This window comes from Eubalaena glacialis, chromosome 1 (assembly GCF_028564815.1).
Source record: "Eubalaena glacialis isolate mEubGla1 chromosome 1, mEubGla1.1.hap2.+ XY, whole genome shotgun sequence".
In the NCBI taxonomy this organism is placed as follows: Eukaryota; Metazoa; Chordata; class Mammalia; order Artiodactyla; family Balaenidae; genus Eubalaena; species Eubalaena glacialis.
Window position 1 is genome coordinate 146119933 of NC_083716.1, and position 25996 is coordinate 146145928.

Sequence of the window (25996 nt, forward strand, 5' to 3'; positions counted from 1 at the left end):
CCAGGTCTCCATGGCCTGTCCTGCATTTCTGGTTTTTACACTTTTTGCAGCATGGCCCTATTGACCGATGGCAAGCGAGACTTCTTTGTAGTGCTGATTTGCACTTCCGGCTTGCTTGGTTGGCCAAAAAGGGCGTATGCGTTTTTTCCTGAATATATTCAGGAAAAAACGCATACGCCCTTTTTGGCCAAGGGCATCATTGTCAACGTTTTGCCGCTTTTCATGTGCTTTAAAGGCGAGTCGAATCTACCTCCTGAAATCTGTTTCCTGCAATTCTGCCTTGCTTTCTTATCCTCTTCGTTGCCTTCCCTCAATATATTTGTGGACGAGAGTTATCATTTATAACTCTGCAGGTTTGTGAATTGCAGTGGCCCTGAGCTCCATTTGTCAACTCGCTTTTTTGGGAGCTGGCCGCAAAAGCGCAGGATTGCTTCCGGCCCTATTCTGGTTCCGGTGGGCAGGCTGAGCCTGTGCTTCATTCTTCTTCCTGATGGGGAAATAGAGAGACCTGTGCCTGTCCCAACACCTAGAGCTAGTCTCTCATTGGTTCCCCCTCTTCCCGTTCATCCTCGGGACAAATTGCAACCTGTACGAACCAGGAGGTTCAAGTTGCTGATTCTCCAAGTAGGGAGATTGTTAGTAAAGGGGCTGGAATGGCGAACCCAAGCACAAGGAGAGGCGAAATGAGGTGCGTTTTAGAAACCTTTCCCGATCACACGGTGTACCATCTTCTGGGTTTCCCATGCACGTTTTCGATGTAGGAAGATGCCCTTGAACCTGGAGATTTGGGACCAATGGGGTGGCTACCACGCGGTATTACTTTAAAGGGTCTGCGTTTGCTCACCCAACCTCACCAATCCTCTCAGCCCCAAGAGTGTCCAGCCTTATGTCTCATCCTGCTGTGGGTCTAGATATGATCAATCCAGGTCGCATCAGAGCCCCTGAATTGATTTTGTAAGAATTTCTCTCTCTTTGACTGTCTTGGTTTTATGGGGTTTTTTTTAAGTAATTTATTTTTATAATGGGGTTTAGCTGCTTTTCCCTGCTGTGTTTATGCCGCTTTACACCCTGTTGATTCACTTCCAGAGAGATATCAATACATAGGTTTTAAGATTCTTGCTAGTCAGATATATTCTTGTGCAGTGAATAGGGGGTGTTGAGTCCAGTTCACTGAGCAGGGAGGAGGTCTTGTCTGTTACATATTTGGCTTATGGACTGGTATCTGAGCTAATTTCAAACCCTTGTTTTATGCATCACGCCACCTCACCTTTCCCGTTAAGCAGCCATAGTGTGTCTTCTAAGTGTGTGACTCTGTTCTGTTTTGTAATTCAGTTCAAGTGTAGCGATTTTGACATGCCCTCTATAAGTGATATCTTAGGATAAGTGTCTTTTTCTGTGTGACTTATTTCACTTAGAATCCTCGTTCCTAAATCCACTCATCATGCTGCTACTAGCCTTATGACACTGATTTCATGGCTGAGTGATATTCCATTGTGCCTAAGTACCACAACTTCTTTATCCATTTTTCTCTTTCCTGGGATGTTTAAGGTGTACCGAAGTGGAGGTTCTTGTACACAGAGCAGCCCTAAACTTTGGGGTGCCTGTGTCTTGTTTCTTTTCAGTTTTCCCAATTTATACGCCCATGAGTGGAAGTGCCCTATGCTCTGTAAGCTGTGTTTATTACATGTTTCAGGACACACCGTACACTTCTCCAGAGTGGCTGTTGGCAATTGACATCCCGCCCATCAGCGTAGCAAGGCTCCCAGGTCTCCATGGCCTGTCCTGCATTTCTGGTTTTTACACTTTTTGCAGCATGGCCCTATTGACCGATGGCAAGCGAGACTTCTTTGTAGTGCTGATTTGCACTTCCGGCTTGCTTGGTTGGCCAAAAAGGGCGTATGCGTTTTTTCCTGAATATATTCAGGAAAAAACGCATACGCCCTTTTTGGCCAAGGGCATCATTGTCAACGTCTTGCCGCTTTTCATGTGCTTTAAAAGCGAGTCGAATCTACCTCCTGAAATCTGTTTCCTGCCATTCTGCCTTGCTTTCAAATCCTCTTCCTTGCCTTCCCTCAATATATTTGTGGACGAGAGTTATCATTTATAACTCTGCAGGTTTGTGAATTGCAGTGGCCCTGAGCTCCATTTGTCAACTCGCTTTTTTGGGAGCTGGCCGCAAAAGCGCAGGATTGCTTCCGGCCCTATTCTGGTTCCGGTGGGCAGGCTGAGCCTGTGCTTCATTCTTCTTCCTGATGGGGAAATAGAGAGTCCTGTGCCTGTCCCAACACCTAGAGCTAGTCTCTCGTTGGTTCCCCCTTTTCCCGTTCATCCTCGGGACAAATTGCAACCTGTACGAACCAGGAGGTTCAAGGTGCTGATTCTCCAAGTAGGGAGATTGTTAGTAAAGGGGCTGGAATGGCGAACCCGAGCACAAGGAGAGGCGAAATGAGGTGCGTTTTAGAAACCTTTCCTGATCACACGGTGTACCATCTTCTGGGTTTCCCATGCACGTTTTCGATGTAGGAAGATGCCCTTGAACCTGGAGATTTGGGACCAATGGGGTGGGTAGCACGCGGTATTACTTTAAAGGGTCTGCGTTTGCTCACCCAACCTCACCAATCCTCTCAGCCCCAAGAGTGTCCAGCCTTATGTCTCATCCTGCTGTGGGTCTAGATATGATCAATCCAGGTCGCATCAGAGCCCCTGAATTGATTTTGTAAGAATTTCTCTCTCTTTGACTGTCTTGGTTTTATGGGGTTTTTTTAAAGTAATTTATTTTTATAATGGGGTTTAGCTGCTTTTCCCTGCTGTGTTTATGCCGCTTTACACCCTGTTGATTCACTTCCAGAGAGATAGCAATACATAGGTTTTAAGATTCTTGCTAGTCAGATATATTCTTGTGCAGTGAATAGGGGGTGTTGAGTCCAGTTCACTGAGCAGGGAGGAGGTCTTGTCTGTTACATATTTGGCTTATGGAATGGTATCTGAGCTAATTTCAAACCCTTGTTTTATGCATCACGCCACCTCACCTTTCCCGTTAAGCAGCCATAGTGTGTCTTCTAAATGTGTGACTCTGTTCTGTTTTGTAATTCAGTTCAAGTGTAGCGATTTTGACATGCCCTCTATAAGTGATATCTTAGGATAAGTGTCTTTTTCTGTGTGACTTATTTCACTTAGAATCCTCGTTCCTAAATCCACTCATCATGCTGCTAGTAGCCTTATGACACTGATTTCATGGCTGAGTGATATTCCATTGTGCCTAAGTACCACAACTTCTTTATCCATTTTTCTCTTTCCTGGGATGTTTAAGGTGTACCGAAGTGGAGGTTCTTGGAAACAGAGCAGCCCTAAACTTTGGGGTGCCTGTGTCTTGTTTCTTTTCAGTTTTCCCAATTTATACGCCCATGAGTGGAAGTGCCCTATGCTCTGTAAGCTGTGTTTATTACATGTTTCAGGACACAGCGTACACTTCTCCAGAGTGGCTGTTGGCAATTGACATCCCGCCCATCAGCGTAGCAAGGCTCCCAGGTCTCCATGGCCTGTCCTGCATTTCTGGTTTTTACACTTTTTGCAGCATGGCCCTATTGACCGATGGCAAGCGAGACTTCTTTGTAGTGCTGATTTGCACTTCCGGCTTGCTTGGTTGGCCAAAAAGGGCGTATGCGTTTTTTCCTGAATATATTCAGGAAAAAACGCATACGCCCTTTTTGGCCAAGGGCATCATTGTCAACGTCTTGCCGCTTTTCATGTGCTTTAAAGGCGAGTCGAATCTACCTCCTGAAATCTGTTTCCTGCAATTCTGCCTTGCTTTCAAATCCTCTTCGTTGCCTTCCCTCAATATATTTGTGGACGAGAGTTATCATTTATAACTCTGCAGGTTTGTGAATTGCAGTGGCCCTGAGCTCCATTTGTCAACTCGCTTTTTTGGGAGCTGGCCGCAAAAGCGCAGGATTGCTTCCGGCCCTATTCTGGTTCCGGTGGGCAGGCTGAGCCTGTGCTTCATTCTTCTTCCTGACGGGGAAATAGAGAGACCTGTGCCTGTCCCAACACCTAGAGCTAGTCTCTCATTGGTTCCCCCTCTTCCCGTTCATCCTCGGGACAAATTGCAACCTGTTCGAACCAGGAGGTTCAAGGTGCTGATTCTCCAAGTAGGGAGATTGTTAGTAAAGGGGCTGGAATGGCGAACCCAAGCACAAGGAGAGGCGAAATGAGGTGCGTTTTAGAAACCTTTCCCGATCACACGGTGTACCATCTTCTGGGTTTCCCATGCACGTTTTCGATGTAGGAAGATGCCCTTGAACCTGGAGATTTGGGACCAATGGGGTGGCTACCACGCGGTATTACTTTAAAGGGTCTGCGTTTGCTCACCCAACCTCACCAATCCTCTCAGCCCCAAGAGTGTCCAGCCTTATGTCTCATCCTGCTGTGGGTCTAGATATGATCAATCCAGGTCGCATCAGAGCCCCTGAATTGATTTTGTAAGAATTTCTCTCTCTTTGACTGTCTTGGTTTTATGGGGTTTTTTTTAAGTAATTTATTTTTATAATGGGGTTTAGCTGCTTTTCCCTGCTGTGTTTATGCCGCTTTACACCCTGTTGAATCACTTCCAGAGAGATATCAATACATAGGTTTTAAGATTCTTGCTAGTCAGATATATTCTTGTGCAGTGAATAGGGGGTGTTGAGTCCAGTTCACTGAGCAGGGAGGAGGTCTTGTCTGTTACATATTTGGCTTATGGAATGGTATCTGAGCTAATTTCAAACCCTTGTTTTATGCATCACGCCACCTCACCTTTCCCGTTAAGCAGCCATAGTGTGTCTTCTAAATGTGTGACTCTGTTCTGTTTTGTAATTCAGTTCAAGTGTAGCGATTTTGACATGCCCTCTATAAGTGATATCTTAGGATAAGTGTCTTTTTCTGTGTGACTTATTTCACTTAGAATCCTCGTTCCTAAATCCACTCATCATGCTGCTACTAGCCTTATGACACTGATTTCATGGCTGAGTGATATTCCATTGTGCCTAAGTACCACAACTTCTTTATCCATTTTTCTCTTTCCTGGGATGTTTAAGGTGTACCGAAGTGGAGGTTCTTGGAAACAGAGCAGCCCTAAACTTTGGGGTGCCTGTGTCTTGTTTCTTTTCAGTTTTCCCAATTTATACGCCCATGAGTGGAAGTGCCCTATGCTCTGTAAGCTGTGTTTATTACATGTTTCAGGACACAGCGTACACTTCTCCAGAGTGGCTGTTGGCAATTGACATCCCGCCCATCAGCGTAGCAAGGCTCCCAGGTCTCCATGGCCTGTCCTGCATTTCTGGTTTTTACACTTTTTGCAGCATGGCCCTATTGACCGATGGCAAGCGAGACTTCTTTGTAGTGCTGATTTGCACTTCCGGCTTGCTTGGTTGGCCAAAAAGGGCGTATGCGTTTTTTCCTGAATATATTCAGGAAAAAACGCATACGCCCTTTTTGGCCAAGGGCATCATTGTCAACGTCTTGCCGCTTTTCATGTGCTTTTAAAGCGAGTCGAATCTACCTCCTGAAATCTGTTTCCTGCCATTCTGCCTTGCTTTCAAATCCTCTTCGTTGCCTTCCCTCAATATATTTGTGGACGAGAGTTATCATTTATAACTCTGCAGGTTTGTGAATTGCAGTGGCCCTGAGCTCCATTTGTCAACTCGCTTTTTTGGGAGCTGGCCGCAAAAGCGCAGGATTGCTTCCGGCCCTATTCTGGTTCCGGTGGGCAGGCTGAGCCTGTGCTTCATTCTTCTTCCTGACGGGGAAATAGAGAGACCTGTGCCTGTCCCAACACCTAGAGCTAGTCTCTCATTGGTTCCCCCTCTTCCCGTTCATCCTCGGGACAAATTGCAACCTGTACGAACCAGGAGGTTCAAGGTGCTGATTCTCCAAGTAGGGAGATTGTTAGTAAAGGGGCTGGAATGGCGAACCCGAGCACAAGGAGAGGCGAAATGAGGTGCGTTTTAGAAACCTTTCCCGATCACACGGTGTACCATCTTCTGGGTTTCCCATGCACGTTTTCGATGTAGGAAGATGCCCTTGAACCTGGAGATTTGGGACCAATGGGGTGGGTAGCACGCGGTATTACTTTAAAGGGTCTGCGTTTGCTCACCCAACCTCACCAATCCTCTCAGCCCCAAGAGTGTCCAGCCTTATGTCTCATCCTGCTGTGGGTCTAGATATGATCAATCCAGGTCGCATCAGAGCCCCTGAATTGATTTTGTAAGAATTTCTCTCTCTTTGACTGTCTTGGTTTTATGGGGTTTTCTTTAAGTAATTTATTTTTATAATGGGGTTTAGCTGCTTTTCCCTGCTGTGTTTATGCCGCTTTACACCCTGTTGATTCACTTCCAGAGAGATAGCAATACATAGGTTTTAAGATTCTTGCTAGTCAGATATATTATTGTGCAGTGAATAGGGGGTGTTGAGTCCAGTTCACTGAGCAGGGAGGAGGTCTTGTCTGTTACATATTTGGCTTATGGACTGGTATCTGAGCTAATTTCAAACCCTTGTTTTATGCATCATGCCACCTCACCTTTCCCGTTAAGCAGCCATAGTGTGTCTTCTAAATGTGTGACTCTGTTCTGTTTTGTAATTCAGTTCAAGTGTAGCGATTTTGACATGCCCTCTATAAGTGATATCTTAGGATAAGTGTCTTTTTCTGTGTGACTTATTTCACTTAGAATCCTCGTTCCTAAATCCACTCATCATGCTGCTACTAGCCTTATGACACTGATTTCATGGCTGAGTGATATTCCATTGTGCCTAAGTACCACAACTTCTTTATCCATTTTTCTCTTTCCTGGGATGTTTAAGGTGTACCGAAGTGGAGGTTCTTGGAAACAGAGCAGCCCTAAACTTTGGGGTGCCTGTGTCTTGTTTCTTTTCAGTTTTCCCAATTTATACGCCCATGAGTGGAAGTGCCCTATGCTCTGTAAGCTGTGTTTATTACATGTTTCAGGACACAGCGTACACTTCTCCAGAGTGGCTGTTGGCAATTGACATCCCGCCCATCAGTGTAGCAAGGCTCCCAGGTCTCCATGGCCTGTCCTGCATTTCTGGTTTTTACACTTTTTGCAGCATGGCCCTATTGACCGATGGCAAGCGAGACTTCTTTGTAGTGCTGATTTGCACTTCCGGCTTGCTTGGTTGGCCAAAAAGGGCGTATGCGTTTTTTCCTGAATATATTCAGGAAAAAACGCATACGCCCTTTTTGGCCAAGGGCATCATTGTCAACGTCTTGCCGCTTTTCATGTGCTTTAAAGGCGAGTCGAATCTACCTCCTGAAATCTGTTTCCTGCAATTCTGCCTTGCTTTCTTATCCTCTTCGTTGCCTTCCCTCAATATATTTGTGGACGAGAGTTATCATTTATAACTCTGCAGGTTTGTGAATTGCAGTGGCCCTGAGCTCCATTTGTCAACTCGCTTTTTTGGGAGCTGGCCGCAAAAGCGCAGGATTGCTTCCGGCCCTATTCTGGTTCCGGTGGGCAGGCTGAGCCTGTGCTTCATTCTTCTTCCTGATGGGGAAATAGAGAGACCTGTGCCTGTCCCAACACCTAGAGCTAGTCTCTCATTGGTTCCCCCTCTTCCCGTTCATCCTCGGGACAAATTGCAACCTGTACGAACCAGGAGGTTCAAGGTGCTGATTCTCCAAGTAGGGAGATTGTTAGTAAAGGGGCTGGAATGGCGAACCCAAGCACAAGGAGAGGCGAAATGAGGTGCGTTTTAGAAACCTTTCCCGATCACACGGTGTACCATCTTCTGGGTTTCCCATGCACGTTTTCGATGTAGGAAGATGCCCTTGAACCTGGAGATTTGGGACCAATGGGGTGGCTACCACGCGGTATTACTTTAAAGGGTCTGCGTTTGCTCACCCAACCTCACCAATCCTCTCAGCCCCAAGAGTGTCCAGCCTTATGTCTCATCCTGCTGTGGGTCTAGATATGATCAATCCAGGTCGCATCAGAGCCCCTGAATTGATTTTGTAAGAATTTCTCTCTCTTTGACTGTCTTGGTTTTATGGGGTTTTTTTTAAGTAATTTATTTTTATAATGGGGTTTAGCTGCTTTTCCCTGCTGTGTTTATGCCGCTTTACACCCTGTTGATTCACTTCCAGAGAGATATCAATACATAGGTTTTAAGATTCTTGCTAGTCAGATATATTCTTGTGCAGTGAATAGGGGGTGTTGAGTCCAGTTCACTGAGCAGGGAGGAGGTCTTGTCTGTTACATATTTGGCTTATGGACTGGTATCTGAGCTAATTTCAAACCCTTGTTTTATGCATCACGCCACCTCACCTTTCCCGTTAAGCAGCCATAGTGTGTCTTCTAAATGTGTGACTCTGTTCTGTTTTGTAATTCAGTTCAAGTGTAGCGATTTTGACATGCCCTCTATAAGTGATATCTTAGGATAAGTGTCTTTTTCTGTGTGACTTATTTCACTTAGAATCCTCGTTCCTAAATCCACTCATCATGCTGCTACTAGCCTTATGACACTGATTTCATGGCTGAGTGATATTCCATTGTGCCTAAGTACCACAACTTCTTTATCCATTTTTCTCTTTCCTGGGATGTTTAAGGTGTACCGAAGTGGAGGTTCTTGTACACAGAGCAGCCCTAAACTTTGGGGTGCCTGTGTCTTGTTTCTTTTCAGTTTTCCCAATTTATACGCCCATGAGTGGAAGTGCCCTATGCTCTGTAAGCTGTGTTTATTACATGTTTCAGGACACACCGTACACTTCTCCAGAGTGGCTGTTGGCAATTGACATCCCGCCCATCAGCGTAGCAAGGCTCCCAGGTCTCCATGGCCTGTCCTGCATTTCTGGTTTTTACACTTTTTGCAGCATGGCCCTATTGACCGATGGCAAGCGAGACTTCTTTGTAGTGCTGATTTGCACTTCCGGCTTGCTTGGTTGGCCAAAAAGGGCGTATGCGTTTTTTCCTGAATATATTCAGGAAAAAACGCATACGCCCTTTTTGGCCAAGGGCATCATTGTCAACGTCTTGCCGCTTTTCATGTGCTTTAAAAGCGAGTCGAATCTACCTCCTGAAATCTGTTTCCTGCCATTCTGCCTTGCTTTCAAATCCTCTTCCTTGCCTTCCCTCAATATATTTGTGGACGAGAGTTATCATTTATAACTCTGCAGGTTTGTGAATTGCAGTGGCCCTGAGCTCCATTTGTCAACTCGCTTTTTTGGGAGCTGGCCGCAAAAGCGCAGGATTGCTTCCGGCCCTATTCTGGTTCCGGTGGGCAGGCTGAGCCTGTGCTTCATTCTTCTTCCTGATGGGGAAATAGAGAGTCCTGTGCCTGTCCCAACACCTAGAGCTAGTCTCTCGTTGGTTCCCCCTTTTCCCGTTCATCCTCGGGACAAATTGCAACCTGTACGAACCAGGAGGTTCAAGGTGCTGATTCTCCAAGTAGGGAGATTGTTAGTAAAGGGGCTGGAATGGCGAACCCGAGCACAAGGAGAGGCGAAATGAGGTGCGTTTTAGAAACCTTTCCCGATCACACGGTGTACCATCTTCTGGGTTTCCCATGCACGTTTTCGATGTAGGAAGATGCCCTTGAACCTGGAGATTTGGGACCAATGGGGTGGGTAGCACGCGGTATTACTTTAAAGGGTCTGCGTTTGCTCACCCAACCTCACCAATCCTCTCAGCCCCAAGAGTGTCCAGCCTTATGTCTCATCCTGCTGTGGGTCTAGATATGATCAATCCAGGTCGCATCAGAGCCCCTGAATTGATTTTGTAAGAATTTCTCTCTCTTTGACTGTCTTGGTTTTATGGGGTTTTTTTAAAGTAATTTATTTTTATAATGGGGTTTAGCTGCTTTTCCCTGCTGTGTTTATGCCGCTTTACACCCTGTTGATTCACTTCCAGAGAGATAGCAATACATAGGTTTTAAGATTCTTGCTAGTCAGATATATTCTTGTGCAGTGAATAGGGGGTGTTGAGTCCAGTTCACTGAGCAGGGAGGAGGTCTTGTCTGTTACATATTTGGCTTATGGAATGGTATCTGAGCTAATTTCAAACCCTTGTTTTATGCATCACGCCACCTCACCTTTCCCGTTAAGCAGCCATAGTGTGTCTTCTAAATGTGTGACTCTGTTCTGTTTTGTAATTCAGTTCAAGTGTAGCGATTTTGACATGCCCTCTATAAGTGATATCTTAGGATAAGTGTCTTTTTCTGTGTGACTTATTTCACTTAGAATCCTCGTTCCTAAATCCACTCATCATGCTGCTAGTAGCCTTATGACACTGATTTCATGGCTGAGTGATATTCCATTGTGCCTAAGTACCACAACTTCTTTATCCATTTTTCTCTTTCCTGGGATGTTTAAGGTGTACCGAAGTGGAGGTTCTTGGAAACAGAGCAGCCCTAAACTTTGGGGTGCCTGTGTCTTGTTTCTTTTCAGTTTTCCCAATTTATACGCCCATGAGTGGAAGTGCCCTATGCTCTGTAAGCTGTGTTTATTACATGTTTCAGGACACACCGTACACTTCTCCAGAGTGGCTGTTGGCAATTGACATCCCGCCCATCAGCGTAGCAAGGCTCCCAGGTCTCCATGGCCTGTCCTGCATTTCTGGTTTTTACACTTTTTGCAGCATGGCCCTATTGACCGATGGCAAGCGAGACTTCTTTGTAGTGCTGATTTGCACTTCCGGCTTGCTTGGTTGGCCAAAAAGGGCGTATGCGTTTTTTCCTGAATATATTCAGGAAAAAACGCATACGCCCTTTTTGGCCAAGGGCATCATTGTCAACGTCTTGCCGCTTTTCATGTGCTTTAAAGGCGAGTCGAATCTACCTCCTGAAATCTGTTTCCTGCAATTCTGCCTTGCTTTCAAATCCTCTTCGTTGCCTTCCCTCAATATATTTGTGGACGCGAGTTATCATTTATAACTCTGCAGGTTTGTGAATTGCAGTGGCCCTGAGCTCCATTTGTCAACTCGCTTTTTTGGGAGCTGGCCGCAAAAGCGCAGGATTGCTTCCGGCCCTATTCTGGTTCCGGTGGGCAGGCTGAGCCTGTGCTTCATTCTTCTTCCTGACGGGGAAATAGAGAGACCTGTGCCTGTCCCAACACCTAGAGCTAGTCTCTCATTGGTTCCCCCTCTTCCCGTTCATCCTCGGGACAAATTGCAACCTGTTCGAACCAGGAGGTTCAAGGTGCTGATTCTCCAAGTAGGGAGATTGTTAGTAAAGGGGCTGGAATGGCGAACCCAAGCACAAGGAGAGGCGAAATGAGGTGCGTTTTAGAAACCTTTCCCGATCACACGGTGTACCATCTTCTGGGTTTCCCATGCACGTTTTCGATGTAGGAAGATGCCCTTGAACCTGGAGATTTGGGACCAATGGGGTGGGTAGCACGCGGTATTACTTTAAAGGGTCTGCGTTTGCTCACCCAACCTCACCAATCCTCTCAGCCCCAAGAGTGTCCAGCCTTATGTCTCATCCTGCTGTGGGTCTAGATATGATCAATCCAGGTCGCATCAGAGCCCCTGAATTGATTTTGTAAGAATTTCTCTCTCTTTGACTGTCTTGGTTTTATGGGGTTTTCTTTAAGTAATTTATTTTTATAATGGGGTTTAGCTGCTTTTCCCTGCTGTGTTTATGCCGCTTTACACCCTGTTGATTCACTTCCAGAGAGATATCAATACATAGGTTTTAAGATTCTTGCTAGTCAGATATATTCTTGTGCAGTGAATAGGGGGTGTTGAGTCCAGTTCACTGAGCAGGGAGGAGGTCTTCTCTGTTACATATTTGGCTTATGGAATGGTATCTGAGCTAATTTCAAACCCTTGTTTTATGCATCACGCCACCTCACCTTTCCCGTTAAGCAGCCATAGTGTGTCTTCTAAATGTGTGACTCTGTTCTGTTTTGTAATTCAGTTCAAGTGTAGCGATTTTGACATGCCCTATATAAGTGATATCTTAGGATAAGTGTCTTTTTCTGTGTGACTTATTTCACTTAGAATCCTCGTCCCTAAATCCACTCATCATGCTGCTACTAGCCTTATGACACTGATTTCATGGCTGAGTGATATTCCATTGTGCCTAAGTACCACAACTTCTTTATCCATTTTTCTCTTTCCTGGGATGTTTAAGGTGTACCGAAGTGGAGGTTCTTGGAAACAGAGCAGCCCTAAACTTTGGGGTGCCTGTGTCTTGTTTCTTTTCAGTTTTCCCAATTTATACGCCCATGAGTGGAAGTGCCCTATGCTCTGTAAGCTGTGTTTATTACATGTTTCAGGACACACCGTACACTTCTCCAGAGTGGCTGTTGGCAATTGACATCCCGCCCATCAGCGTAGCAAGGCTCCCAGGTCTCCATGGCCTGTCCTGCATTTCTGGTTTTTACACTTTTTGCAGCATGGCCCTATTGACCGATGGCAAGCGAGACTTCTTTGTATTGCTGATTTGCACTTCCGGCTTGCTTGGTTGGCCAAAAAGGGCGTATGCGTTTTTTCCTGAATATATTCAGGAAAAAACGCATACGCCCTTTTTGGCCAAGGGCATCATTGTCAACGTTTTGCCGCTTTTCCTGTGCTTTAAAGGCGAGTCGAATCTACCTCCTGAAATCTGTTTCCTGCCATTCTGCCTTGCTTTCAAATCCTCTTCGTTGCCTTCCCTCAATATATTTGTGGACGAGAGTTATCATTTATAACTCTGCAGGTTTGTGAATTGCAGTGGCCCTGAGCTCCATTTGTCAACTCGCTTTTTTGGGAGCTGGCCGCAAAAGCGCAGGATTGCTTCCGGCCCTATTCTGGTTCCGGTGGGCAGGCTGAGCCTGTGCTTCATTCTTCTTCCTGACGGGGAAATAGAGAGACCTGTGCCTGTCCCAACACCTAGAGCTAGTCTCTCATTGGTTCCCCCTCTTCCCGTTCATCCTCGGGACAAATTGCAACCTGTACGAACCAGGAGGTTCAAGGTGCTGATTCTCCAAGTAGGGAGATTGTTAGTAAAGGGGCTGGAATGGCGAACCCGAGCACAAGGAGAGGCGAAATGAGGTGCGTTTTAGAAACCTTTCCCGATCACACGGTGTACCATCTTCTGGGTTTCCCATGCACGTTTTCGATGTAGGAAGATGCCCTTGAACCTGGAGATTTGGGACCAATGGGGTGGCTACCACGCGGTATTACTTTAAAGGGTCTGCGTTTGCTCACCCAACCTCACCAATCCTCTCAGCCCCAAGAGTGTCCAGCCTTATGTCTCATCCTGCTGTGGGTCTAGATATGATCAATCCAGGTCGCATCAGAGCCCCTGAATTGATTTTGTAAGAATTTCTCTCTCTTTGACTGTCTTTGTTTTATGGGGTTTTTTTAAAGTAATTTATTTTTATAATGGGGTTTAGCTGCTTTTCCCTGCTGTGTTTATGCCGCTTTACACCCTGTTGATTCACTTCCAGAGAGATAGCAATACATAGGTTTTAAGATTCTTGCTAGTCAGATATATTCTTGTGCAGTGAATAGGGGGTGTTGAGTCCAGTTCACTGAGCAGGGAGGAGGTCTTGTCTGTTACATATTTGGCTTATGGAATGGTATGTGAGCTAATTTCAAACCCTTGTTTTATGCATCACGCCACCTCACCTTTCCCGTTAAGCAGCCATAGTGTGTCTTCTAAATGTGTGACTCTGTTCTGTTTTGTAATTCAGTTCAAGTGTAGCGATTTTGACATGCCCTCTATAAGTGATATCTTAGGATAAGTGTCTTTTTCTGTGTGACTTATTTCACTTAGAATCCTCGTTCCTAAATCCACTCATCATGCTGCTACTAGCCTTATGACACTGATTTCATGGCTGAGTGATATTCCATTGTGCCTAAGTACCACAACTTCTTTATCCATTTTTCTCTTTCCTGGGATGTTTAAGGTGTACCGAAGTGGAGGTTCTTGGAAACAGAGCAGCCCTAAACTTTGGGGTGCCTGTGTCTTGTTTCTTTTCAGTTTTCCCAATTTATACGCCCATGAGTGGAAGTGCCCTATGCTCTGTAAGCTGTGTTTATTACATGTTTCAGGACACACCGTACACTTCTCCAGAGTGGCTGTTGGCAATTGACATCCCGCCCATCAGCGTAGCAAGGCTCCCAGGTCTCCATGGCCTGTCCTGCATTTCTGGTTTTTACACTTTTTGCAGCATGGCCCTATTGACCGATGGCAAGCGAGACTTCTTTGTAGTGCTGATTTGCACTTCCGGCTTGCTTGGTTGGCCAAAAAGGGCGTATGCGTTTTTTCCTGAATATATTCAGGAAAAAACGCATACGCCCTTTGTGGCCAAGGGCATCATTGTCAACGTCTTGCCGCTTTTCATGTGCTTTTAAAGCGAGTCGAATCTACCTCCTGAAATCTGTTTCCTGCCATTCTGCCTTGCTTTCAAATCCTCGTCGTTGCCTTCCCTCAATATATTTGTGGACGAGAGTTATCATTTATAACTCTGCAGGTTTGTGAATTGCAGTGGCCCTGAGCTCCATTTGTCAACTCGCTTTTTTGGGAGCTGGCCGCAAAAGCGCAGGATTGCTTCCGGCCCTATTCTGGTTCCGGTGGGCAGGCTGAGCCTGTGCTTCATTCTTCTTCCTGATGGGGAAATAGAGAGACCTGTGCCTGTCCCAACACCTAGAGCTAGTCTCTCATTGGTTCCCCCTCTTCCCGTTCATCCTCGGGACAAATTGCAACCTGTACGAACCAGGAGGTTCAAGGTGCTGATTCTCCAAGTAGGGAGATTGTTAGTAAAGGGGCTGGAATGGCGAACCCGAGCACAAGGAGAGGCGAAATGAGGTGCGTTTTAGAAACCTTTCCCGATCACACGGTGTACCATCTTCTGGGTTTCCCATGCACGTTTTCGATGTAGGAAGATGCCCTTGAACCTGGAGATTTGGGACCAATGGGGTGGCTACCACGCGGTATTACTTTAAAGGGTCTGCGTTTGCTCACCCAACCTCACCAATCCTCTCAGCCCCAAGAGTGTCCAGCCTTATGTCTCATCCTGCTGTGGGTCTAGATATGATCAATCCAGGTCGCATCAGAGCCCCTGAATTGATTTTGTAAGAATTTCTCTCTCTTTGACTGTCTTGGTTTTATGGGGTTTTTTTTAAGTAATTTATTTTTATAATGGGGTTTAGCTGCTTTTCCCTGCTGTGTTTATGCCGCTTTACACCCTGTTGATTCACTTCCAGAGAGATAGCAATACATAGGTTTTAAGATTCTTGCTAGTCAGATATATTCTTGTGCAGTGAATAGGGGGTGTTGAGTCCAGTTCACTGAGCAGGTAGGAGGTCTTGTCTGTTACATATTTGGCTTATGGAATGGTATGTGAGCTAATTTCAAACCCTTGTTTTATGCATCACGCCACCTCACCTTTCCCGTTAAGCAGCCATAGTGTGTCTTCTAAATGTGTGACTCTGTTCTGTTTTGTAATTCAGTTCAAGTGTAGCGATTTTGACATGCCCTCTATAAGTGATATCTTAGGATAAGTGTCTTTTTCTGTGTGACTTATTTCACTTAGAATCCTCGTTCCTAAATCCACTCATCATGCTGCTAGTAGCCTTATGACACTGATTTCATGGCTGAGTGATATTCCATTGTGCCTAAGTACCACAACTTCTTTATCCATTTTTCTCTTTCCTGGGATGTTTAAGGTGTACCGAAGTGGAGGTTCTTGGAAACAGAGCAGCTCTAAACTTTGGGGTGCCTGTGTCTTGTTTCTTTTCAGTTTTCCCAATTTATACGCCCATGAGTGGAAGTGCCCTATGCTCTGTAAGCTGTGTTTATTACATGTTTCAGGACACACCGTACACTTCTCCAGAGTGGCTGTTGGCAATTGACATCCCGCCCATCAGCGTAGCAAGGCTCCCAGGTCTCCATGGCCTGTCCTGCATTTCTGGTTTTTACACTTTTTGCAGCATGGCCCTATTGACCGATGGCAAGCGAGACTTCTTTGTAGTGCTGATTTGCACTTCCGGCTTGCTTGGTTGGCCAAAAAGGGCGTATGCGTTTTTTCCTGAATATATTCAGGAAAAAACGCATACGCCCTTTTTGGCCAAGGGCATCATTTTCAACGTCTTCCCGCTTTTCATGTGCTTTAAAGGCGAGTCGAATCTACCTCCTGAAATCTGTTTCCTGCAATTCTGCCTTGCTTTCAAATCCTCTTCGTTGCCTTCCCTCAATATATTTGTGGACGCGAGTTATCATTTATAACTCTGCAGGTTTGTGAATTGCAGTGGCCCTGAGCTCCATTTGTCAACTCGCTTTTTTGGGAGCTGGCCGCAAAAGCGCAGGATTGCTTCCGGCCCTATTCTGGTTCCGGTGGGCAGGCTGAGCCTGTGCTTCATTCTTCTTCCTGACGGGGAAATAGAGAGACCTGTGCCTGTCCCAACACCTAGAGCTAGTCTCTCATTGGTTCCCCCTCTTCCCGTTCATCCTCGGGACAAATTGCAACCTGTACGAACCAGGAGGTTCAAGGTGCTGATTCTCCAAGTAGGGAGATTGTTAGTAAAGGGGCTGGAATGGTGAACCCGAGCACAAGGAGAGGCGAAATGAGGTGCGTTTTAGAAACCTTTCCCGATCACACGGTGTACCATCTTCTGGGTTTCCCATGCACGTTTTCGATGTAGGAAGATGCCCTTGAACCTGGAGATTTGGGACCAATGGGGTGGGTAGCACGCGGTATTACTTTTAAGGGTCTGCGTTTGCTCACCCAACCTCACCAATCCTCTCAGCCCCAAGAGTGTCCAGCCTTATGTCTCATCCTGCTGTGGGTCTAGATATGATCAATCCAGGTCGCATCAGAGCCCCTGAATTGATTTTGTAAGAATTTCTCTCTCTTTGACTGTCTTGGTTTTATGGGGTTTTTTTTAAGTAATTTATTTTTATAATGGGGTTTAGCTGCTTTTCCCTGCTGTGTTTATGCCGCTTTACACCCTGTTGATTCACTTCCAGAGAGATAGCAATACATAGGTTTTAAGATTCTTGCTAGTCAGATATATTCTTGTGCAGTGAATAGGGGGTGTTGAGTCCAGTTCACTGAGCAGGGAGGAGGTCTTGTCTGTTACATATTTGGCTTATGGACTGGTATCTGAGCTAATTTCAAACCCTTGTTTTATGCATCACGCCACCTCACCTTTCCCGTTAAGCAGCCATAGTGTGTCTTCTAAATGTGTGACTCTGTTCTGTTTTGTAATTCAGTTCAAGTGTAGCGATTTTGACATGCCCTCTATAAGTGATATCTTAGGATAAGTGTCTTTTTCTGTGTGACTTATTTCACTTAGAATCCTCGTTCCTAAATCCACTCATCATGCTGCTACTAGCCTTATGACACTGATTTCATGGCTGAGTGATATTCCATTGTGCCTAAGTACCACAACTTCTTTATCCATTTTTCTCTTTCCTGGGATGTTTAAGGTGTACCGAAGTGGAGGTTCTTGGAAACAGAGCAGCCCTAAACTTTGGGGTGCCTGTGTCTTGTTTCTTTTCAGTTTTCACAATTTATACGCCCATGAGTGGAAGTGCCCTATGCTCTGTAAGCTGTGTTTATTACATGTTTCAGGACACACCGTACACTTCTCCAGAGTGGCTGTTGGCAATTGACATCCCGCCCATCAGCGTAGCAAGGCTCCCAGGTCTCCATGGCCTGTCCTGCATTTCTGGTTTTTACACTTTTTGCAGCATGGCCCTATTGACCGATGGCAAGCGAGACTTCTTTGTAGTGCTGATTTGCACTTCCGGCTTGCTTGGTTGGCCAAAAAGGGCGTATGCGTTTTTTCCTGAATATATTCAGGAAAAAACGCATACGCCCTTTGTGGCCAAGGGCATCATTGTCAACGTCTTGCCGCTTTTCATGTGCTTTTAAAGCGAGTCGAATCTACCTCCTGAAATCTGTTTCCTGCCATTCTGCCTTGCTTTCAAATCCTCGTCGTTGCCTTCCCTCAATATATTTGTGGACGAGAGTTATCATTTATAACTCTGCAGGTTTGTGAATTGCAGTGGCCCTGAGCTCCATTTGTCAACTCGCTTTTTTGGGAGCTGGCCGCAAAAGCGCAGGATTGCTTCCGGCCCTATTCTGGTTCCGGTGGGCAGGCTGAGCCTGTGCTTCATTCTTCATCCTGATGGGGAAATAGAGAGACCTGTGCCTGTCCCAACACCTAGAGCTAGTCTCTCATTGGTTCCCCCTCTTCCCGTTCATCCTCGGGACAAATTGCAACCTGTACGAACCAGGAGGTTCAAGGTGCTGATTCTCCAAGTAGGGAGATTGTTAGTAAAGGGGCTGGAATGGCGAACCCGAGCACAAGGAGAGGCGAAATGAGGTGCGTTTTAGAAACCTTTCCCGATCACACGGTGTACCATCTTCTGGGTTTCCCATGCACGTTTTCGATGTAGGAAGATGCCCTTGAACCTGGAGATTTGGGACCAATGGGGTGGCTACCACGCGGTATTACTTTAAAGGGTCTGCGTTTGCTCACCCAACCTCACCAATCCTCTCAGCCCCAAGAGTGTCCAGCCTTATGTCTCATCCTGCTGTGGGTCTAGATATGATCAATCCAGGTCGCATCAGAGCCCCTGAATTGATTTTGTAAGAATTTCTCTCTCTTTGACTGTCTTGGTTTTATGGGGTTTTTTTTAAGTAATTTATTTTTATAATGGGGTTTAGCTGCTTTTCCCTGCTGTGTTTATGCCGCTTTACACCCTGTTGATTCACTTCCAGAGAGATAGCAATACATAGGTTTTAAGATTCTTGCTAGTCAGATATATTCTTGTGCAGTGAATAGGGGGTGTTGAGTCCAGTTCACTGAGCAGGTAGGAGGTCTTGTCTGTTACATATTTGGCTTATGGAATGGTATGTGAGCTAATTTCAAACCCTTGTTTTATGCATCACGCCACCTCACCTTTCCCGTTAAGCAGCCATAGTGTGTCTTCTAAATGTGTGACTCTGTTCTGTTTTGTAATTCAGTTCAAGTGTAGCGATTTTGACATGCCCTCTATAAGTGATATCTTAGGATAAGTGTCTTTTTCTGTGTGACTTATTTCACTTAGAATCCTCGTTCCTAAATCCACTCATCATGCTGCTAGTAGCCTTATGACACTGATTTCATGGCTGAGTGATATTCCATTGTGCCTAAGTACCACAACTTCTTTATCCATTTTTCTCTTTCCTGGGATGTTTAAGGTGTACCGAAGTGGAGGTTCTTGGAAACAGAGCAGCTCTAAACTTTGGGGTGCCTGTGTCTTGTTTCTTTTCAGTTTTCCCAATTTATACGCCCATGAGTGGAAGTGCCCTATGCTCTGTAAGCTGTGTTTATTACATGTTTCAGGACACACCGTACACTTCTCCAGAGTGGCTGTTGGCAATTGACATCCCGCCCATCAGCGTAGCAAGGCTCCCAGGTCTCCATGGCCTGTCCTGCATTTCTGGTTTTTACACTTTTTGCAGCATGGCCCTATTGACCGATGGCAAGCGAGACTTCTTTGTAGTGCTGATTTGCACTTCCGGCTTGCTTGGTTGGCCAAAAAGGGCGTATGCGTTTTTTCCTGAATATATTCAGGAAAAAACGCATACGCCCTTTTTGGCCAAGGGCATCATTTTCAACGTCTTGCCGCTTTTCATGTGCTTTAAAGGCGAGTCGAATCTACCTCCTGAAATCTGTTTCCTGCAATTCTGCCTTGCTTTCAAATCCTCTTCGTTGCCTTCCCTCAATATATTTGTGGACGCGAGTTATCATTTATAACTCTGCAGGTTTGTGAATTGCAGTGGCCCTGAGCTCCATTTGTCAACTCGCTTTTTTGGGAGCTGGCCGCAAAAGCGCAGGATTGCTTCCGGCCCTATTCTGGTTCCGGTGGGCAGGCTGAGCCTGTGCTTCATTCTTCTTCCTGACGGGGAAATAGAGAGACCTGTGCCTGTCCCAACACCTAGAGCTAGTCTCTCATTGGTTCCCCCTCTTCCCGTTCATCCTCGGGACAAATTGCAACCTGTACGAACCAGGAGGTTCAAGGTGCTGATTCTCCAAGTAGGGAGATTGTTAGTAAAGGGGCTGGAATGGCGAACCCGAGCACAAGGAGAGGCGAAATGAGGTGCGTTTTAGAAACCTTTCCCGATCACACGGTGTACCATCTTCTGGGTTTCCCATGCACGTTTTCGATGTAGGAAGATGCCCTTGAACCTGGAGATTTGGGACCAATGGGGTGGGTAGCACGCGGTATTACTTTAAAGGGTCTGCGTTTGCTCACCCAACCTCACCAATCCTCTCAGCCCCAAGAGTGTCCAGCCTTATGTCTCATCCTGCTGTGGGTCTAGATATGATCAATCCAGGTCGCATCAGAGCCCCTGAATTGATTTTGTAAGAATTTCTCTCTCTTTGACTGTCTTGGTTTTATGGGGTTTTTTTTAAGTAATTTATTTTTATAATGGGGTTTAGCTGCTTTTCCCTGCTGTGTTTATGCCGCTTTACACCCTGTTGATTCACTTCCAGAGAGATATCAATACATAGGTTTTAAGATTCTTGCTAGTCAGATATATTCTTGTGCAGTGAATAGGGGGTGTTGAGTCCAGTTCACTGAGCAGGGAGGAGGTCTTGTCTGTTACATATTTGGCTTATGGACTGGTATCTGAGCTAATTTCAAACCCTTGTTTTATGCATCACGCCACCTCACCTTTCCCGTTAAGCAGCCATAGTGTGTCTTCTAAATGTGTGACTCTGTTCTGTTTTGTAATTCAGTTCAAGTGTAGCGATTTTGACATGCCCTCTATAAGTGATATCTTAGGATAAGTGTCTTTTTCTGTGTGACTTATTTCACTTAGAATCCTCGTTCCTAAATCCACTCATCATGCTGCTACTAGCCTTATGACACTGATTTCATGGCTGAGTGATATTCCATTGTGCCTAAGTACCACAACTTCTTTATCCATTTTTCTCTTTCCTGGGATGTTTAAGGTGTACCGAAGTGGAGGTTCTTGGAAACAGAGCAGCCCTAAACTTTGGGGTGCCTGTGTCTTGTTTCTTTTCAGTTTTCCCAATTTATACGCCCATGAGTGGAAGTGCCCTATGCTCTGTAAGCTGTGTTTATTACATGTTTCAGGACACACCGTACACTTCTCCAGAGTGGCTGTTGGCAATTGACATCCCGCCCATCAGCGTAGCAAGGCTCCCAGGTCTCCATGGCCTGTCCTGCATTTCTGGTTTTTACACTTTTTGCAGCATGGCCCTATTGACCGATGGCAAGCGAGACTTCTTTGTAGTGCTGATTTGCACTTCCGGCTTGCTTGGTTGGCCAAAAAGGGCGTATGCGTTTTTTCCTGAATATATTCAGGAAAAAACGCATACGCCCTTTTTGGCCAAGGGCATCATTGTCAACGTCTTGCCGCTTTTCATGTGCTTTAAAGGCGAGTCGAATCTACCTCCTGAAATCTGTTTCCTGCAATTCTGCCTTGCTTTCAAATCCTCTTCGTTGCCTTCCCTCAATATATTTGTGGACGAGAGTTATCATTTATAACTCTGCAGGTTTGTGAATTGCAGTGGCCCTGAGCTCCATTTGTCAACTCGCTTTTTTGGGAGCTGGCCGCAAAAGCGCAGGATTGCTTCCGGCCCTATTCTGGTTCCGGTGGGCAGGCTGAGCCTGTGCTTCATTCTTCTTCCTGATGGGGAAATAGAGAGTCCTGTGCCTGTCCCAACACCTAGAGCTAGTCTCTCGTTGGTTCCCCCTTTTCCCGTTCATCCTCGGGACAAATTGCAACCTGTACGAACCAGGAGGTTCAAGGTGCTGATTCTCCAAGTAGGGAGATTGTTAGTAAAGGGGCTGGAATGGCGAACCCGAGCACAAGGAGAGGCGAAATGAGGTGCGTTTTAGAAACCTTTCCCGATCACACGGTGTACCATCTTCTGGGTTTCCCATGCACGTTTTCGATGTAGGAAGATGCCCTTGAACCTGGAGATTTGGGACCAATGGGGTGGCTACCACGCGGTATTACTTTAAAGGGTCTGCGTTTGCTCACCCAACCTCACCAATCCTCTCAGCCCCAAGAGTGTCCAGCCTTATGTCTCATCCTGCTGTGGGTCTAGATATGATCAATCCAGGTCGCATCAGAGCCCCTGAATTGATTTTGTAAGAATTTCTCTCTCTTTGACTGTCTTGGTTTTATGGGGTTTTTTTTAAGTAATTTATTTTTATAATGGGGTTTAGCTGCTTTTCCCTGCTGTGTTTATGCCGCTTTACACCCTGTTGAATCACTTCCAGAGAGATATCAATACATAGGTTTTAAGATTCTTGCTAGTCAGATATATTCTTGTGCAGTGAATAGGGGGTGTTGAGTCCAGTTCACTGAGCAGGGAGGAGGTCTTGTCTGTTACATATTTGGCTTATGGACTGGTATCTGAGCTAATTTCAAACCCTTGTTTTATGCATCACGCCACCTCACCTTTCCCATTAAGCAGCCATAGTGTGTCTTCTAAATGTGTGACTCTGTTCTGTTTTGTAATTCAGTTCAAGTGTAGCGATTTTGACATGCCCTCTATAAGTGATATCTTAGGATAAGTGTCTTTTTCTGTGTGACTTATTTCACTTAGAATCCTCGTTCCTAAATCCACTCATCATGCTGCTAGTAGCCTTATGACACTGATTTCATGGCTGAGTGATATTCCATTGTGCCTAAGTACCACAACTTCTTTATCCATTTTTCTCTTTCCTGGGATGTTTAAGGTGTACCGAAGTGGAGGTTCTTGGAAACAGAGCAGCTCTAAACTTTGGGGTGCCTGTGTCTTGTTTCTTTTCAGTTTTACCAATTTATACGCCCATGAGTGGAAGTGCCCTATGCTCTGTAAGCTGTGTTTATTACATGTTTCAGGACACACCGTACACTTCTCCAGAGTGGCTGTTGGCAATTGACATCCCGCCCATCAGCGTAGCAAGGCTCCCAGGTCTCCATGGCCTGTCCTGCATTTCTGGTTTTTACACTTTTTGCAGCATGGCCCTATTGACCGATGGCAAGCGAGACTTCTTTGTAGTGCTGATTTGCACTTCCGGCTTGCTTGGTTGGCCAAAAAGGGCGTATGCGTTTTTTCCTGAATATATTCAGGAAAAAACGCATACGCCCTTTTTGGCCAAGGGCATCATTGTCAACGTCTTGCCGCTTTTCATGTGCTTTAAAGGCGAGTCGAATCTACCTCCTGAAATCTGTTTCCTGCAATTCTGCCTTGCTTTCAAATCCTCTTCGTTGCCTTCCCTCAATATATTTGTGGACGCGAGTTATCATTTATAACTCTGCAGGTTTGTGAATTGCAGTGGCCCTGAGCTCCATTTGTCAACTCGCTTTTTTGGGAGCTGGCCGCAAAAGCGCAGGATTGCTTCCGGCCCTATTCTGGTTCCGGTGGGCAGGCTGAGCCTGTGCTTCATTCTTCTTCCTGATGGGGAAATAGAGAGACCTGTGCCTGTCCCAACACCTAGAGCTAGTCTCTCATTGGTTCCCCCTCTTCCCGTTCATCCTCGGGACAAATTGCAACCTGTACGAACCAGGAGGTTCAAGGTGCTGATTCTCCAAGTAGGGAGATTGTTAGTAAAGGGGCTGGAATGGCGAACCCGAGCACAAGGAGAGGCGAAATGAGGTGCGTTTTAGAAACCTTTCCCGATCACACGGTGTACCATCTTCTGGGTTTCCCATGCACGTTTTCGATGTAGGAAGATGCCCTTGAACCTGGAGATTTGGGACCAATGGGGTGGGTAGCACGCGGTATTACTTTAAAGGGTCTGCGTTTGCTCACCCAACCTCACCAATCCTCTCAGCCCCAAGAGTGTCCAGCCTTATGTCTCATCCTGCTGTGGGTCTAGATATGATCAATCCAGGTCGCATCAGAGCCCCTGAATTGATTTTGTAAGAATTTCTCTCTCTTTGACTGTCTTGGTTTTATGGGGTTTTTTTTAAGTAATTTATTTTTATAATGGGGTTTAGCTGCTTTTCCCTGCTGTGTTTATGCCGCTTTACACCCTGTTGATTCACTTCCAGAGAGATAGCAATACATAGGTTTTAAGATTCTTGCTAGTCAGATATATTCTTGTGCAGTGAATAGGGGGTGTTGAGTCCAGTTCACTGAGCAGGGAGGAGGTCTTGTCTGATACATATTTGGCTTATGGAATGGTATGTGAGCTAATTTCAAACCCTTGTTTTATGCATCACGCCACCTCACCTTTCCTGTTAAGCAGCCATAGTGTGTCTTCTAAATGTGTGACTCTGTTCTGTTTTGTAATTCAGTTCAAGTGTAGCGATTTTGACATGCCCTCTATAAGTGATATCTTAGGATAAGTGTCTTTTTCTGTGTGACTTATTTCACTTAGAATCCTCATTCCTAAATCCACTCATCATGCTGCTAGTAGCCTTATGACACTGATTTCATGGCTGAGTGATATTCCATTGTGCCTAAGTACCACAACTTCTTTATCCATTTTTCTCTTTCCTGGGATGTTTAAGGTGTACCGAAGTGGAGGTTCTTGGAAACAGAGCAGCTCTAAACTTTGGGGTGCCTGTGTCTTGTTTCTTTTCAGTTTTCCCAATTTATACGCCCATGAGTGGAAGTGCCCTATGCTCTGTAAGCTGTGTTTATTACATGTTTCAGGACACAGCGTACACTTCTCCAGAGTGGCTGTTGGCAATTGACATCCCGCCCATCAGCGTAGCAAGGCTCCCAGGTCTCCATGGCCTGTCCTGCATTTCTGGTTTTTACACTTTTTGCAGCATGGCCCTATTGACCGATGGCAAGCGAGACTTCTTTGTAGTGCTGATTTGCACTTCCAGCTTGCTTGGTTGGCCAAAAAGGGCGTATGCGTTTTTTCCTGAATATATTCAGGAAAAAACGCATACGCCCTTTTTGGCCAAGGGCATCATTGTCAACGTCTTGCCGCTTTTCATGTGCTTTAAAGGCGAGTCGAATCTACCTCCTGAAATCTGTTTCCTGCAATTCTGCCTTGCTTTCAAATCCTCTTCGTTGCCTTCCCTCAATATATTTGTGGACGCGAGTTATCATTTATAACTCTGCAGGTTTGTGAATTGCAGTGGCCCTGAGCTCCATTTGTCAACTCGCTTTTTTGGGAGCTGGCCGCAAAAGCGCAGGATTGCTTCCGGCCCTATTCTGGTTCCGGTGGGCAGGCTGAGCCTGTGCTTCATTCTTCTTCCTGATGGGGAAATAGAGAGACCTGTGCCTGTCCCAACACCTAGAGCTAGTCTCTCATTGGTTCCCCCTCTTCCCGTTCATCCTCGGGACAAATTGCAACCTGTACGAACCAGGAGGTTCAAGGTGCTGATTCTCCAAGTAGGGAGATTGTTAGTAAAGGGGCTGGAATGGCGAACCCGAGCACAAGGAGAGGCGAAATGAGGTGCGTTTTAGAAACCTTTCCCGATCACACGGTGTACCATCTTCTGGGTTTCCCATGCACGTTTTCGATGTAGGAAGATGCCCTTGAACCTGGAGATTTGGGACCAATGGGGTGGGTAGCACGCGGTATTACTTTAAAGGGTCTGCGTTTGCTCACCCAACCTCACCAATCCTCTCAGCCCCAAGAGTGTCCAGCCTTATGTCTCATCCTGCTGTGGGTCTAGATATGATCAATCCAGGTCGCATCAGAGCCCCTGAATTGATTTTGTAAGAATTTCTCTCTCTTTGACTGTCTTGGTTTTATGGGGTTTTTTTTAAGTAATTTATTTTTATAATGGGGTTTAGCTGCTTTTCCCTGCTGTGTTTATGCCGCTTTACACCCTGTTGATTCACTTCCAGAGAGATAGCAATACATAGGTTTTAAGATTCTTGCTAGTCAGATATATTCTTGTGCAGTGAATAGGGGGTGTTGAGTCCAGTTCACTGAGCAGGGAGGAGGTCTTGTCTGATACATATTTGGCTTATGGAATGGTATGTGAGCTAATTTCAAACCCTTGTTTTATGCATCACGCCACCTCACCTTTCCTGTTAAGCAGCCATAGTGTGTCTTCTAAATGTGTGACTCTGTTCTGTTTTGTAAT